A 14156-nucleotide genomic window follows, 5' to 3' on the forward strand; every position below is an offset into this window, starting at 1 on the left:
CCCCAGCTGCCTGTTCCCCTCTGCCAGTGGGCCGCTCTGCCTCAATGCTTCGCGCTTTTCTCCTCTCTCCTTCCCTCCTGTTTCACCTGAAGGATTACTTGGCTGTAGTCTGAACACAGAGGGGTGGGAAGATAAAACCCTTGTTTAAGCTTGCTCTAATCTCACAGATCACATACAAATACAGCTGCGTGGAGCCCGAGGGACACCCCCTGTGTACTGCACTGAGCGTTCTTGCCAGAGATCACAAGCCGGGACCTTCCTGCTATGGATGTAGCTCTGGCCGAGTTCTTCTCTTGTCCTGACCAGCATCAGTAAAACATTCCAGTATCTGCTCATTGTCTGTCTGTATTTGTGGGATCTTGCTGTATATAAATTGGCTGCTGTTTCCCTACAGTACAGCAGTGACAATGCTTCATTGGCTGTGAAGTTAGGGGAGATCAGTGGGCGGCACTGAGTAAATCAAGTGATTTAAAGCTGTGTCTCCGTTTTGTGTTTGCAGCTTGGGTTTAGAGTTTGTGGGTTATCAGTCACCTACACCAGCGCTGACTGACCGCTCTTTCTTTACTGTATAAACATCCACCAGAAGGCACCAATAAAACGTGAGAACTCTCTTCCTTTGTTCCAGGGTTTCTTGCAGCTTGAATCTGTGTCTCTGAATCGCACTCTGATGCAGTGTGTTTGGGGGAGGGAGGGAGTGTACAGGGGCACCAACCCTCCGACAGTATGCCCAACAATGTGAGCCCAGAGAGACCGTCTCCTCTCTGTCTCGGTGGGTAGCACACTTGGCTCTGAGTCAGAAGGGTGTGGATTCAAGTCCAACTCCTGGAACTTGAGCACACCGAAATCTAAGCTGACACTCCAGTGCAGTGCTGAGGCCCCGTCTGCGCGCTCAGGTAGACATAAAAGATCCCATGGTGCTATTTCGAAGAAGAGCAGGGGAGTTATTCCCGATGTCCTGGCCAATATTTATCCCTCAATCACCATAACAAACAGATTATCTGGTCATTATCACATTGCTGTTTGTGGAATCTTGATGTTTGCAAATTAGCTGCCACGTTTCCTACATTACAACAGTGACTACACTTCAAAAGTACTTCATTGGCTGTAAAGCACTTTGAGACTTCTGGTGGTCGTGAAAGGCGCTATATAAATGCAGCTCTTTTCCTTTCCTTTCCTTCCTGTCACCTTCTGTTCTTTTGGTGAGTTGCAGGTGCTATGTAGAGCATAGCACAGAAGGCCATTCGGCCCGTCGAGCCCGTGCCGACACTCGGCCAGTCCCACTCCCCCGCCCTTTCCCAGTAGCCCTGCAAATCTTTTTCCTTCAGACACTTATCCAATTCCCTTTTGAAACCATGATTGAGTCTGCCTCCACCACCCTTTCGGGCATCGCATTCCAGATCCCAACCACTCGCTGCGTAGATTTTTTTTTCTTGCATCACCTTTGGTTCTTTTGCCAATCACCTTAAATCTGTGTCCTCTGGTTCTCCACCCTTCCACCAATGGGAACAGTTTCTCTCTATCTACTCTGTCCAGACAACTCATGATTTTGAACACCTCGATCAAATCTCCTCTCAACCTTCTCTGCTCCAAGGAGAACAACACCAGCTTCTCCAATCTATCCACAGAACTGAAATCCCTCAGTTTTGTCTCATCTGCAAATTTTGAAATTGTGCTCTGTATATCCATGTCTGAATCGACCCCTGGGGAACTTCCTCCAGTCCGAAAAACAACCGTTCTCCACTGCTCTGTATCCAAGCTGCCGCTGTGCCTTTTATTCCATGGGTTTTAACTTTGCTAGCACTTTGTCAAACGCCTTTTGAAAATCCATGTACAACACTATGTCAACCACATTACCCTCATCAACCCTCTCTGTTACCTCATCATAAAACTCAAATCAAGTTGGTTCAACACAATTTGCCTTTAACAAATCTGTACTGGCTTTCCTTAATTAATCCACCCTTATCCAAGTGATTTAATTTTGTCCTTGATCACTGTTTCTAACAGCTTCCCTATTACCGAGGTTAAACTGACGGGCCTGCAGTTGGTGGACACGAATGAACACTTGTCGATGTGATAGCTGTTTTTGCAATAGTCAGACTAACCAAGTAGAAGCCAGTCAGTGTGCTCGGTTCTGTGGCTTGATACAGCAACAACACTGGTGTGGTAAATAGCCTTTTTCCATATTTGGGGTTTTACTCCCACTGTTGGGTTTGCACCGTTACCAGTTTGGCAAGCGGACCCAGAGTATAGCAGTGATGTGCGCTGTGGGATCATTGACCTGCGGGCCCCAGTGCGGCACTGCATTGGTCTGATTGTAGCCCACGAAGCAGTGTGGCTGCATTTCTTTCCCTGCAGGCAGCAGGAGCTCGGCATTAAACAGGCGCACAGTCAGTGCTTCGGGCTCTCCTCTGATTATTGGCACCAACAGTTGAGCACTGATTGATGATCTTCAGACATAATGTGATAATGCCTGGAACAGTTTTCAGTTAAACACTCATTCCGTCAAAGCACTTCCTGGGTGCATCATTTTTTTTCCACTTCTTTCAGGGCGACTGAGCCAGCTGCCTGCTGGGGGCAGGCGGGTCCGGGGGCGGGTGGGCGGGTCCGTGTGCTGCGGGTGGCGGGTCCGTGAGCTGGGGGCGGGGCGGGTCCGTGTGCTGGGGGCGGGTGGGTGGGGTCCGTATGCTGGGGGCTGTGGGCGGGCGGCGGGTGCCTGTGGGCGGGTGCCGGGGGCGACGCCGGGTTGAGGTTGGGGGGCGGGCAGGCCCGGGTGTTGGGATTGGTGTTGGGGGCGGACGGGCCCGTGTGCTGGAGGCGGGCGGCTCTGCGTGTTGGGTTTGGGGGCGGACCGGTCCGGGTTTTGGAGTTGGGGGTGGCAGGGTCTGGGTGTTGGCGTTGGGGGCGGGCGGGTCCGTGTGCTGGGGGTGGTCCAACCAGTTCACCATCTACCATCCACCATCCTGGTAGTTGCATGATACAATGACAATGGAGTTGTTGACTAATCATAGCAATCAATCTCTCAGGAGCTGGCACACACATGATGGGCTGAATGGCCACCTCGTGTTGTATGATTCTATAATTAGTCTACAAGAGACCCAGACATGAGGTGAGGAAAACTCCAATGATGGAGAGCTTGGGGACCCATAGTACCAAAGTCACTTGTTCCTCCCAAACATGCTACATTTAGCACATTGGTTCGGTATTCACTAAGGAGGACACCAACAACCTTCCGGATATAAAAGGGGTCAGAGGGTCTAGTAAGGAGGAGGAACTGAGGGAAATCTTTATTAGTCGGGAAATTGTGTTGGGGAAATTGATGGGATTGACGGCCGATAAATCCCCAGGGCCTGATGGACTGCATCCCAGAGTACTTAAGGAGGTGGCCTTGGAAATAGCAGATGCATTGACAGTCATTTTCCAACATTCCATTGACTCTGGATCAGTTCCTATTGAGTGGAGGGTAGCCAATGTAACCCCACTTTTTAAAAAAGGAGGGAGAGAGAAAACAGTAATTATAGACCGGTCATCCTGACCTCAGTAGTGGGTAAAATGATGGAATCAATTATTAAGGATGTCATAGCAGTGCATTTGGAAAATGGTGACATGATAGGTCCAAGTCAGCATGGATTTGTGAAAGGGCAATCATGCTTGACAAACCTTCTGGAATTTTTTGAGGATGTTTCCAGTAGAGTGGACAAGGGAGAACCAGTTGATGTGGTATATTTGGACTTTCAGAAGGCTTTTGACAAGGTCCCACACAAGAGATTAATGTGCAAAGTTAAAGCACATGGGATTGGGGGTAGTGTGCTGACGTGGATTGAGTACAGGTTGTCAGACAGGAAGCAAAGAGTAGGAGTAAATGGGGACTTTTCAGAATGGCAGGCAGTGACTAGTGGGGTACCGCAAGGTTCTGTGCTGGGGCCCCAGCTGTTTACATTGTACATTAATGATTTAGACGAGGGGATTAAATGTCGTATCTCCAAATTTGCGGATGACAATAAGTTGGGTGGCAGTGTGAGCTGCGAGGAGGATGCTATGAGGCTGCAGAGTAACTTGGATAGGTTAGGTGAGTGGGCAAATGCATGGCAGATGAAGTATAATGTGGATAAATGTGAGGTTATCCACTTTGGTGGTAAAAACAGAGAGACAGACTATTATCTGAATGGTGACAGATTAGGAAAAGGGGAGGTGCAACGAGACCTGGGTGTCATGGTACATCAGTCATTGAAGGTTGGCATGCAGGTACAGCAGGTGGTTAAGAAAGCAAATGGCATGTTGGCCTTCATAGTGAGGGGATTTGAGTACAGGGGCAGGGAGGTGTTGCTACAGTTGTACAGGGCCTTGGTGAGGCCACACCTGGAGTATTGTGTACAGTTTTGGTCTCCTAACTTGAGGAAGGACATTCTTGCTATTGAGGGAGTGCAGCGAAGATTCACCAGACTGATTCCCGGGATGGTGGGACTGACCTATCAAGAAAGACTGGATCAACTGGGCTTGTATTCACTGGAGTTCAGAAGAATGAGAGGGGACCTCATAGAAATGTTTAAAATTCTGACTGGTTTAGACAGGTTAGATGCAGGAAGAATGTTCCCAATGTTGGGGAAGTCCAGAACCAGGGGTCACAGTCTAAGGCTAAGGGGTAAGCCATTTAGGACCGAGATGAGGAGAAACTTCTTCACCCAGAGAGTGGTGAACCTGTGGAATTCTCTACCACAGAAAGTAGTTGAGGCCAATTCACTAAATATATTCAAAAGGGAGTTAGATGAAGTCCTTACTACTCAGGGGATCAAGGGGTATGGCGAGAAAGCAGGAAGGGGGTACTGAAGTTGCATGTTCAGCCATGAACTCATTGAATGGCAGTGCAGGCTAGAAGGACTGAATGGCCCACTCCTGCACCTATTTTCTATGTTTCTCTGTCCTGTCTCAGGGGAACTCGTGTGTTTTTGATGCACTCCTGTCTCTAGTTGATTGAGTGTTGGAATTGTGGAGATGAACCGGTGCATGTTTTGTATATTGTGAGCAGCGCAGTGATCCTGTAGAAGAGATCGGTTAGCAATTAATGGCTTGAGAAATGTTGTTCTTGGAGTTAGCTGATGTCAGCCTGGATTCTAATTCTAAGGCAGCAATTGTGGTGGTACAACTGGGCTCGGGGCCGGGGAGAGGGGAATCAGCTGGGGGTTTCACCCCCGATTGCTATCCAGTGCTGCCCTCTTTCTCTGCACCATGCTTAACTGGAAAGTGCATGTATTGAACATCAGATGAAGACAGGACAGAACTCAGCTGATGTCCACCCCATCATTGCCTAACACTTACTGGGTGTCGTCTGAGGAACTGTACCCCAGCAGCAATAAGCACCTTCAGGAGCGAAGAGCATTGGCTGAAACGTATTGATTGTAAATCCTGCACATGCTGTTGTTTCACACCAGCCTGACTGATATTGCTAGTTTTACTTGGGGATTGGGAAATTTTTAAAAGCCAGCAGAGAACGACTTTAAAAAAAACGATTGAGGGGGGAGATAGGTTATGAAAGTAAACTAGCATGAAATATAAAAACAGATAGCAAAAGTTTCTACAGGTACCTTAAAAGAGTGGCTAAAGTAAATGTTGGTCCCTTGGAGGATGAGACTGGAGAACAGGGCAGAGATGTTGAACAAATATTTTGTAATTAGCCTTCACAGTAGAAGACACTAAAAGCATCCCAATAGTGGATAATCAAGGGGGTATAGGGAGGGAGGAACTTAATACAATCACTGTCACTAATGAAGTAGTACTCGGTAAAATAATGGGACTAAAGGCGGACAAGTCCCCTGGACCTGATGGCTTACATCCTAGGGTCTTAAAAGAAGTGGCTGCAGAGATAGTGGATGCATTGGTTGTAATCTACCAAAATTCCCTGGATTCTGGGGAGGTCCCAGCGGATTGGAAAACTGCAAATGTAAAGCCCCTATTTAAAAAAGGAGGCAGACAAAAAGCAGGAAACTATCGACCAGTTAGCCTAACATCTGTCATTGGGAAACTGCTGGAGTCCATTATTAAGGAAGCAGTAGCAGGACATTTGGAAAAGCAAAATTCAATCAAGCAGAGTCAGCATGGTTTTATGAAAGGGAAATCATGTTTGGCAAATTTGCTGGAATTGTCTGAGGATGTAACGAGCAGGGTGGTTAAGGGGGAAACCAGTGGATGTGGTGTATTTGGATTTCCAGAAGGCATTTGATAAGGTGCCACACAAAAGGTTACTGCACAAGATAAATTCTCACGGGGTTGGGGGTAATATATTAGCATGGATAGAGGATTGGCTAACTAACAGAAAATAGAGAATCGGGATAAATGGGTCATTTTCCGGTTGGCAAACAGTAACTAGTGGGGTGCCGCAGGGATCGGTGCTGGGACCTCAACTATTTACAATCTATATTAATGACTTGGATGAAGGGACCGAGTGTAATGTAGCCAAGTTTGCTGATGATACAAAGATGGGTGTGAAAGCAATTTGTGAGGAGGACACAAAAAAATCTGCAAAGGGATATAGACAGGTTAAGTGAGTGGGCAAAAATTTGGATGGATTATAATGTGGGGAAAATGTGAGGTTATCCACTTTGGCAGAAAAAATAGAAAAGCAAATTATAATTCAAATGGAGAAAAATTGCTGCAATACAGAGGGACCTGGGGGTCCTTGTGCATGAAACACAACATGCAGGTACAGCAAGCTCCTGAAAACCTACCTCTTCATCTGCGCTAATTTCTACTTATGCAGCTCGGTGTCAAATTTTTTGGTTTCATAATACACTTGTGAAGCACCTTGGGACTTTTCACTGCATTGAAGGCGTTATATAGCTACTGTTGTTGTATGAAGACAAGTCTGTTTTCCTCCTCCAGTTGGGGTGGAGTGTAGAATGTTTCGGAGCAAGGGGTGTTGCAGTTGTGTGAGGCGGACTGGTTGGGCTGGGTGCTCTTTACCTTTCCGCCATTGTTCATTGTTCATAGGTTTATATGTAACCTTCAGGGCTGCTGACCGAGGGCCGTGTGGCTCTTTGTCGGCTGGCGCGGACACGATGGGCTGAAATGGCCGCCTCCTGCGCTGTAAATTTCTATGAGTGGGGCTTGAAACCACAGCCTTCTGACTCCAAGGTACAAGTGCTACCCCTGAGCCCAGTCTTTATACCTCGACTGCACAGCTCCGTATATTTCATGCAGCACCGATGAAGGGTCCAACACGATGGTTGTAGAGTAAGGTGTATCTGTGTAAAAGGTGACTCCAGGGGTGGGAGTCGGCCATCTTGCAACACGCCCTGCACCCGAACTCGCTGGAAGTGTGAGCTGATAACCATGGCAGCGGGGCATCTGGAGCTTGAGTGATGACTGAACCAACAGTCTGCTAAACCAATCCGACTTAAGGATTGAGAAAGAAACACACAACCTAGCTTTATATTGCGAGTTGAGGCCTATCACCGGCTCAGTACTCGGTCTGATTTTACATGCCATTGGCTAGCTTTCTGACCATCAATATTTGAATAGTTCATGCTGATTTAATGGAAGCTTTTTATTGTAGTTTTAATAAGTTGCTGTGTGCATTGTGTGCACTCCCGCTGCTTTTGGCTGTATTGCGATCTGCTAATTGCAGGTCCCTCCCTTTCTGCACTGGAAGTGGTGATGGCAATTTATGCTGCTGGTTTAGCAATGTTATCTGACCAGGAATGCACAATAAAATGTGTTCAGTGTAAATCATTACACCCCTACATCTGTGAACAATCTAGTGGTGGAGATGTGTATAGCTAGGAATAAATAGTAACTTTTGGATACCCAGCTAGATAGCCGAGGGCAAGTTTGGAGTTGGGGCAAAGGTTTTGCATGTCTCTCGCTATAGTGTGTCAGTGGCACAGTTGAAGAGCTAGCAGCCCAGATCTGGCACTCGTATTTCCAAAGTCCTGTGGATTCCACTTGGCTGGGATATTGTCATTTGCCCGTGGTGCAGCATTCTCTTGGTTGAATTTAATTGCCACGATGAGGGGTTGGGATGAACCAAAGCACATAGCAGTGGGACCCCACCCTCCTTTGCAGTCACCGTGCCCTCCCTCGGCTGATTTCCGACCCAACTATCTATAATCACTCCTTAGTTTGAGCATTGACAGATGCTGCTTATCAGTGGAAAGTGGCAACTATGCACATGTCATTGTCTTCAGTTGCCTTTCCTGAAAGGAATGCCAAGCATTTGGCTGATGTACTAAAGCAGCTGGAATTGTCTTGAGCTGCCTTGAAATGCATTATACCTATTTGTTTTGGCCTTGGCCCATGGATATAGCAATGTAGTGCAAACATTCCAAAATGGGTCACCCAAATCTTGTGCTCAGGAGGGCCCCCGCTATGTTATATGTATGAAAACATTTTGTTTCATCCAGAACTTAGGACAGTGCTCCTTGGGACTGTCAATATTCAATATTTGCAGTGGTCGCCCCCTTGCCACCCCTCCACCAAAGGACAACAGTTTGAAAAGCTGCAATGAAGTGGCACGTGGGACTTTGGTTTAATGGGAAATGTACCCGAGAACTGCAGCAGTGTATTTTCGCCAATATCGGGCATCCAGAGCTCCATTTCCTAATATGAAAGTGGTGGCTGAGAGCAAAGTGAGTGTCACTGTAGGGCTGCTTGATTCACGTCCGGTCTGCATGGATAGCTGGAGGGACTGGTGGTTTCAGTAGTCGACTATCTCCCCTGTTGAGTTGGTTCATCACCTCTCGCATCTCTGGGATAATCTAATTGCTAGAAACTCATTTGAAATCTACCAGCTGGTAGTGCCACCAGAGAAACGAGGGAGAAAGGAAGAGAAGGATATGTTGATGGGGTGGGAGGAGGCTGGTGTGGAGCATAAACACCGCGGTGTATGGACCTGTTTGGTCGCTGTAAATTCCGTGACATTAATTCTGATATTACAGATGTAATTAAAGGTTTATTTTTGATGTATAATTTTTTGCCAGTTTGAGTCTGATCAGGACCATATCTGAATCACCTGTATTACAAGGGCAGAGACAATGTTGACGATGGGTTGATGGTAGTCAGGAACAGAACTGACTAGACACTATCACGAACTGAAGACTGTATCATTGCTAATTTATTTGAATAATGAAACTTGCCGAATGCTGCTGGCTGGGTGGTGGTGACCTTTGAACTTGAAGCCAGAGACAGCTGAATAGCTGCACAACGAGCGAGGAACAAAGGGTGACCAAAGGTTGTTGCCAACCTTGTAAAATTGCTTTTGTGATAGAGAACTGGGTGAGTCAAACCTTCCTCCAGCTGGGTGTCAGCAAAACTGAAGCCATTGCCTTTGGCTGGACCCGGAGCCCAGCTTTCTTCCCAAATCTGCCCTGTTGGGGAAAGTGCTTTCTTCCACCTCTGCGATGTGGCCTCTCTCTGCCCCTGTGTCTCTCACCCAGCTGTCACAAGCCTGGTCCATGCAGGCTTCACCTCCAGGCTTGACTTCTCTAACTCTGCAGCTGGCCTTCCTACATCAACTTCTCCAACACACCACAGCCAATGTTTGGTGTACTGAATCCCACATTCCAATCCTATTCCCCACTGCTTCCTGTCCAAGTTCCTTGCAGCCAGCACTGCTCATTTCAAAATTCTTATCCTTGCTTTTAAATCCCTCCCTGCCTTTCTCCACCCTCTGTTCCTCTGGCACTGCTCCTCACTCATTCTACTCCACCATCAGCGGTCATTATACCGTAATTCTCCGTCCAGTTCCATCCATCTTGTTGCTTCTCATTCCTTTCAAAACAATGCCCAAATTCTTCCTCTTTGACTGTCCTTGGTTCCCCATCCGATGATCTCGTCTTTCCCTATGCTTGGTTCCTTCTACATCCCTTTACTCCTGACATTCACACACTCCATGATTTCCTGGACTTGCTATGTTAATGCGTGGAAAGAAAGGTAAGGGAGAATTGGGTAGACAGTGAGGTGGGTGGTTGCAAGTGTTTGGAACCTTGTCCAACCCTGATCTCCCGTGCTGCGAGCTTATTATAGGCAGTAAACCAGCCATCTCCCTGTCCTTGAAATTTGAATCCTTGCTTTGCCACCATATTTATACAGTTTGCTGTATTTCTCCCCAGCAATTTTACACCCTTACTGGGGAATGAACTCTCATACTGCAAAACTCGTTAGTTTTATTGATGAGACATGAATCTGGAACCAATGATTCCAGTATCTTTCCTTAAAATGTTACAGCTGCATTTCCCTGCAGCAGACTGTCCGAGAATGATGAAGAAAGACAGACTTGGATTTGTGTTGCACCTTTCACAACCATCGGACTTCTCCAAGTGCTTTGAAGTACTTTTCGAATGTAGTCACTGTTGTAATGTGGGAAAATGACGTGTATATGAAATTCATAGATGAGCAATTGGAACTCCATTTTCTTGTTTGGATGAGACATTAAGCAGTCCCTGTCTCTGAAATGGTTATAAAGGGTAACATGGCTCCACTTGGGGAGGAGCAGGAAGTTCTTCAGGGACTTGAGCGCAAAAATCTAGGCTGGGCGGTGCTGCGGGAGCGCCGCACTGTCGGAGGGGGCGGTGCTGCGGGAGCGCCGCACTGTCGGAGGGGGCGGTGCTGCGGGAGCGCCGCACTGTCGGAGGGGGCGGTGCTGCGGGAGCGCCGCACTGTCGGAGGGGGCGGTGCTGCGGGAGCGCCGCACTGTCGGAGGGGGCGGTGCTGCGGGAGCGCCGCACTGTCGGAGGGGGCGGTGCTGCGGGAGCGCCGCACTGTCGGAGGGGGCGGTGCTGCGGGAGCGCCGCACTGTCGGAGGGGGCGGTGCTGCGGGAGCGCCGCACTATCGGAGGGAGGGTCTTTCGAATGGGAAGTTAAAATCGCAGCTCCGTTTGCTCTCTCGGATGACGAAGTGGAGCCATGGGATCCTTTACAAGAGGAGCAGGGAGCTCTCTGATATTTGTTTGTTCTTATGACAAACTTGGTTTCTTATGACCAATTGAAGATTCTGAATATACCCTTCATGTATCCATTTTTTAAAGTTCTATATATCTGCCGAGATCCCGTGGGAGTCCAGCACCTCCACACATTTACCTACCTGCGCCACTGAGTCACTTGTTTTGAAAATGTTGGACTAATTAGCTTAACAGCCTCACAGCCAAGAGGGTAAGTGATTGGTGAGTAGTTTTTATTTTTTCTTTATCTTTTTTCTATTTATTATCAATAGGAAACCTTTGTCATTGTTGCTAAATTAAGTAATTTAGGGTTAAGTCATGCCAGTTGAACACAGCGCCGTGCCATGCTCCTGTGCTATGTGGGAAATCAGGGACACTTCCAGTGTCCCTGACTACTATGTGTGTGGGAAGTGTGTCCAGCTGCAGCTCCTGATTAACCGCATTGCGGAACTGGAGCTGTGGGTGGATTCACTCTGGAGCATCCGCGATGCTGAGGATGTAGTGAATAACACGTTTAGTGAGTTGGTCACACCACAGGTAAAAGTTACAAAGGCAGATAGGGAATGGGTGACCATCAGGCAGAGCAGGAGTAGGAAGGTGGTGCAGGAGTACCCTGCGGTCATCTCCCTCCAAAACAGATATACCGCTTTGGATACTGTTGGGGGAGATGGCTCATCAGGGGAGGGCAGCAGAAGCCGCCATGTTCATGGCACCATGGGTGGCTCTGCTGCGCAGGAGGGCAGGAAAAAAGAGTGGGAGAGCTATAGTGGTAGGGGATTCTATTGTAAGGGGAATAGATAGGCATTTCTGCGGCCGCAAACTAGACTCCAGGATGGTATGTTGCCTCCCTGGTGCAAGGATCAAGGATGTCTCGGAGCGGCTGCAGGGCATTCTGGAGGGGGAGGGCGAATAGCCAGTTGTCATGGTAGATTTAGGTACCAACGATATAGGTAAAAAGTGGGATGAGGTCCTACAAGATGAATTTAGGGAGCTAGGAGTTAAATTTAAAAAGTAGGACCTCAATGGTAGTAATCTCAGGATTGCTACCAGTGCCACGTGTTAGTCAGAGTAGAAATGGCAGGATAGCTAAGATGAATACGTGGCTTGAGGAATGGTGCAAGAGGGAGGGATTCAAATTCCTGGGACATTGGAACCGATTCTGGGGGAGGTGGGAGCAGTACAAACCAGACGGTCTGCACCTGGGCAGGACTGGAACCAATGTCCTGGGGGAGTGTTTGCTAGTGCTGTTGGGGACGGTTTAAACTAATATGGCAGGGGGATGGGAATCTATGCAGGGAGACAGAGGGAAGTAAAATGAGGTCAGAAGCCAAAGGTAGAAAGGAGATGAGGAAAAGTGGAAGGCAGAGAAATCAAAGGCAAAAATCAAAAAGGGCCACATTACAGCATAATTCTAAAAGGACAAAGAGTGTTAAAACAACAAGCCTGAAGGCTCTGTGTCTCAATGCGAGGAGCATTCGTAATAAAGTGGATGAATTAACTGCGCAGATAGCGGTAAACGGATATGATGTAATTGGGATTACGGAGACATGGCTCCAGGGTGACCAAGGCTGGGAACTCAACATCCAGTGGTATTCAATATTCAGGAAAGATAGACAGAAAAGAAAAGGAGGTGGGGTAGCGTTCCTGGTTAAAGAGGAGATTAATGCAATATTAAGGAAGGACATTAGCGTGAATGAGGTAGAATCTGTATGGGTAGAGCTGCGGAACACCAAAGGGCAGCAAACGCTAGTGGGAGTTGTGTACAGACCACCAAACAGTCCTAGTGAGGTTGGGGATGGCATCAAACAGGAAATTGGGGATGCGTGCATTAAAGGTACAGCAGTTATCATGGGTGACTTTAATCTACATATCGATTAGGCTAACCAAATTGGTAGCAATATGGTGGAGGAGGATTTCCTGGAGTGTATAAGGGATGGTTTTCTAGACCAATATGTTGAGGAACCAACTAGAGAGCTGGCCATCCTAGACTGGGTGTTGTGTAATGAGAGAGGATTAATTAGCAATCTTGTGCGAGGCCCCTTGGGGAAGACTGATCATAATATGGTAGAATTCTTCATTTAAGATGGAGAGTGACACAGTTAATACAGAAACCAAAGTCCAAAACTTAAAGAAAGTTAACTTTGACGGTATGAGACGTGAATTGGCTAGAATAGACTGGCAAATGATACTTAAAGGGTTAACAGTGGATAGGCAATGGCAGACATTTAAAGATCACATGGATGAACTTCAACAATTGTACATCCCTGTCTGGTGCAAAAATAAAACTGGGAAGGTGGCTCAACCGTGGCTTACAAGTGAAATTAGGGATAGTGTTAAATCCAAGGAAGAGGCATATAAATTGGCCAAAAAAAGCAGCATCTGAGGACTGGGAGAAATTTAGAATTCAGCAGAGGCGGACAAAGGGCTTAGTTAGGAGGGGGTAAATAGAATATGTGAGTAAGCTTGCAGCGAACATAAAAACTGACTGCAAAAGCTTCTACAGATATGTGAAGAGAAAAAGATTAATGAAGACAAATGTAGGTCCCTTACAGTCAGAATCGGGTGAAGTTATAATGGGGAATAAAGAAATGGCGAGAAGGAGGAACTAAAGGAAATCCTTATTAGTCAGCAAATTGTGTTCAGGAAATTGATGGGATTGAAGGCCGATAAATCCCCAGGGCCTGATAGTCTGCATCCCAGAGTACTTAAGGAAGTGGCCCTAGAAATAGTGGATGCATTGGTCATTTTCCAACATTCTATAGACTCTGGATCAGTTCCTATGGACTGGAGGATAGCTAATGTAACCCCACTTTTTTAAAAAAAAAGGAGGGAGAGAGAAAGCAGGGAATCAGCCTGATGTCGGTGGTGGGGAAAATGTTGGAATCAATTATTGAAGATGTAATAGCAACGCATTTGGAAAGCAGTGTCAGGATCGGTCCAAGTCAGCATGGATTTATGAAAGGGAAATCATGCTTGACAAATCTTCTAGAATTCTTTGAGGATGTAACTAGTAGAGTGGACAAGGGAGAACCAGTGGATGTGGTGTATTTCGACTTTCAAAAGGCTTTTGACAAGGTCCCACACAAGAGATTAATGTGCAAAATTAAAGCACATTGTATTGGGGGTAATGCACTGACGTGGATAGAGAACTGGTTGGCAGACAGGAAGCAGAGAGTAGGAATAAACGGGTCCTTTTCAGTATGGCAGGCAGTGACTAGTGGGGTACCG

General features: G+C 47.2%; 1 protein-coding gene across 1 annotated transcript in view; it reads left to right on the forward strand.

Annotated features, from left to right (window-relative positions):
* LOC139226185 (LLGL scribble cell polarity complex component 2-like) overlaps window positions 1-14156 on the forward strand; it is a 64532-nt gene that overhangs the window by 14329 nt on the left and 36047 nt on the right. Inside the window, exon 2 of the mRNA XM_070856818.1 lies at window positions 11016-11139. The gene's annotated coding sequence lies outside the window, so the exon portion shown is untranslated. The remainder of the gene's footprint in view (window positions 1-11015; window positions 11140-14156) is intronic.

Source organism: Pristiophorus japonicus, chromosome 16, assembly GCF_044704955.1.
Source record: "Pristiophorus japonicus isolate sPriJap1 chromosome 16, sPriJap1.hap1, whole genome shotgun sequence".
Classification (NCBI taxonomy): Eukaryota; Metazoa; Chordata; class Chondrichthyes; family Pristiophoridae; genus Pristiophorus; species Pristiophorus japonicus.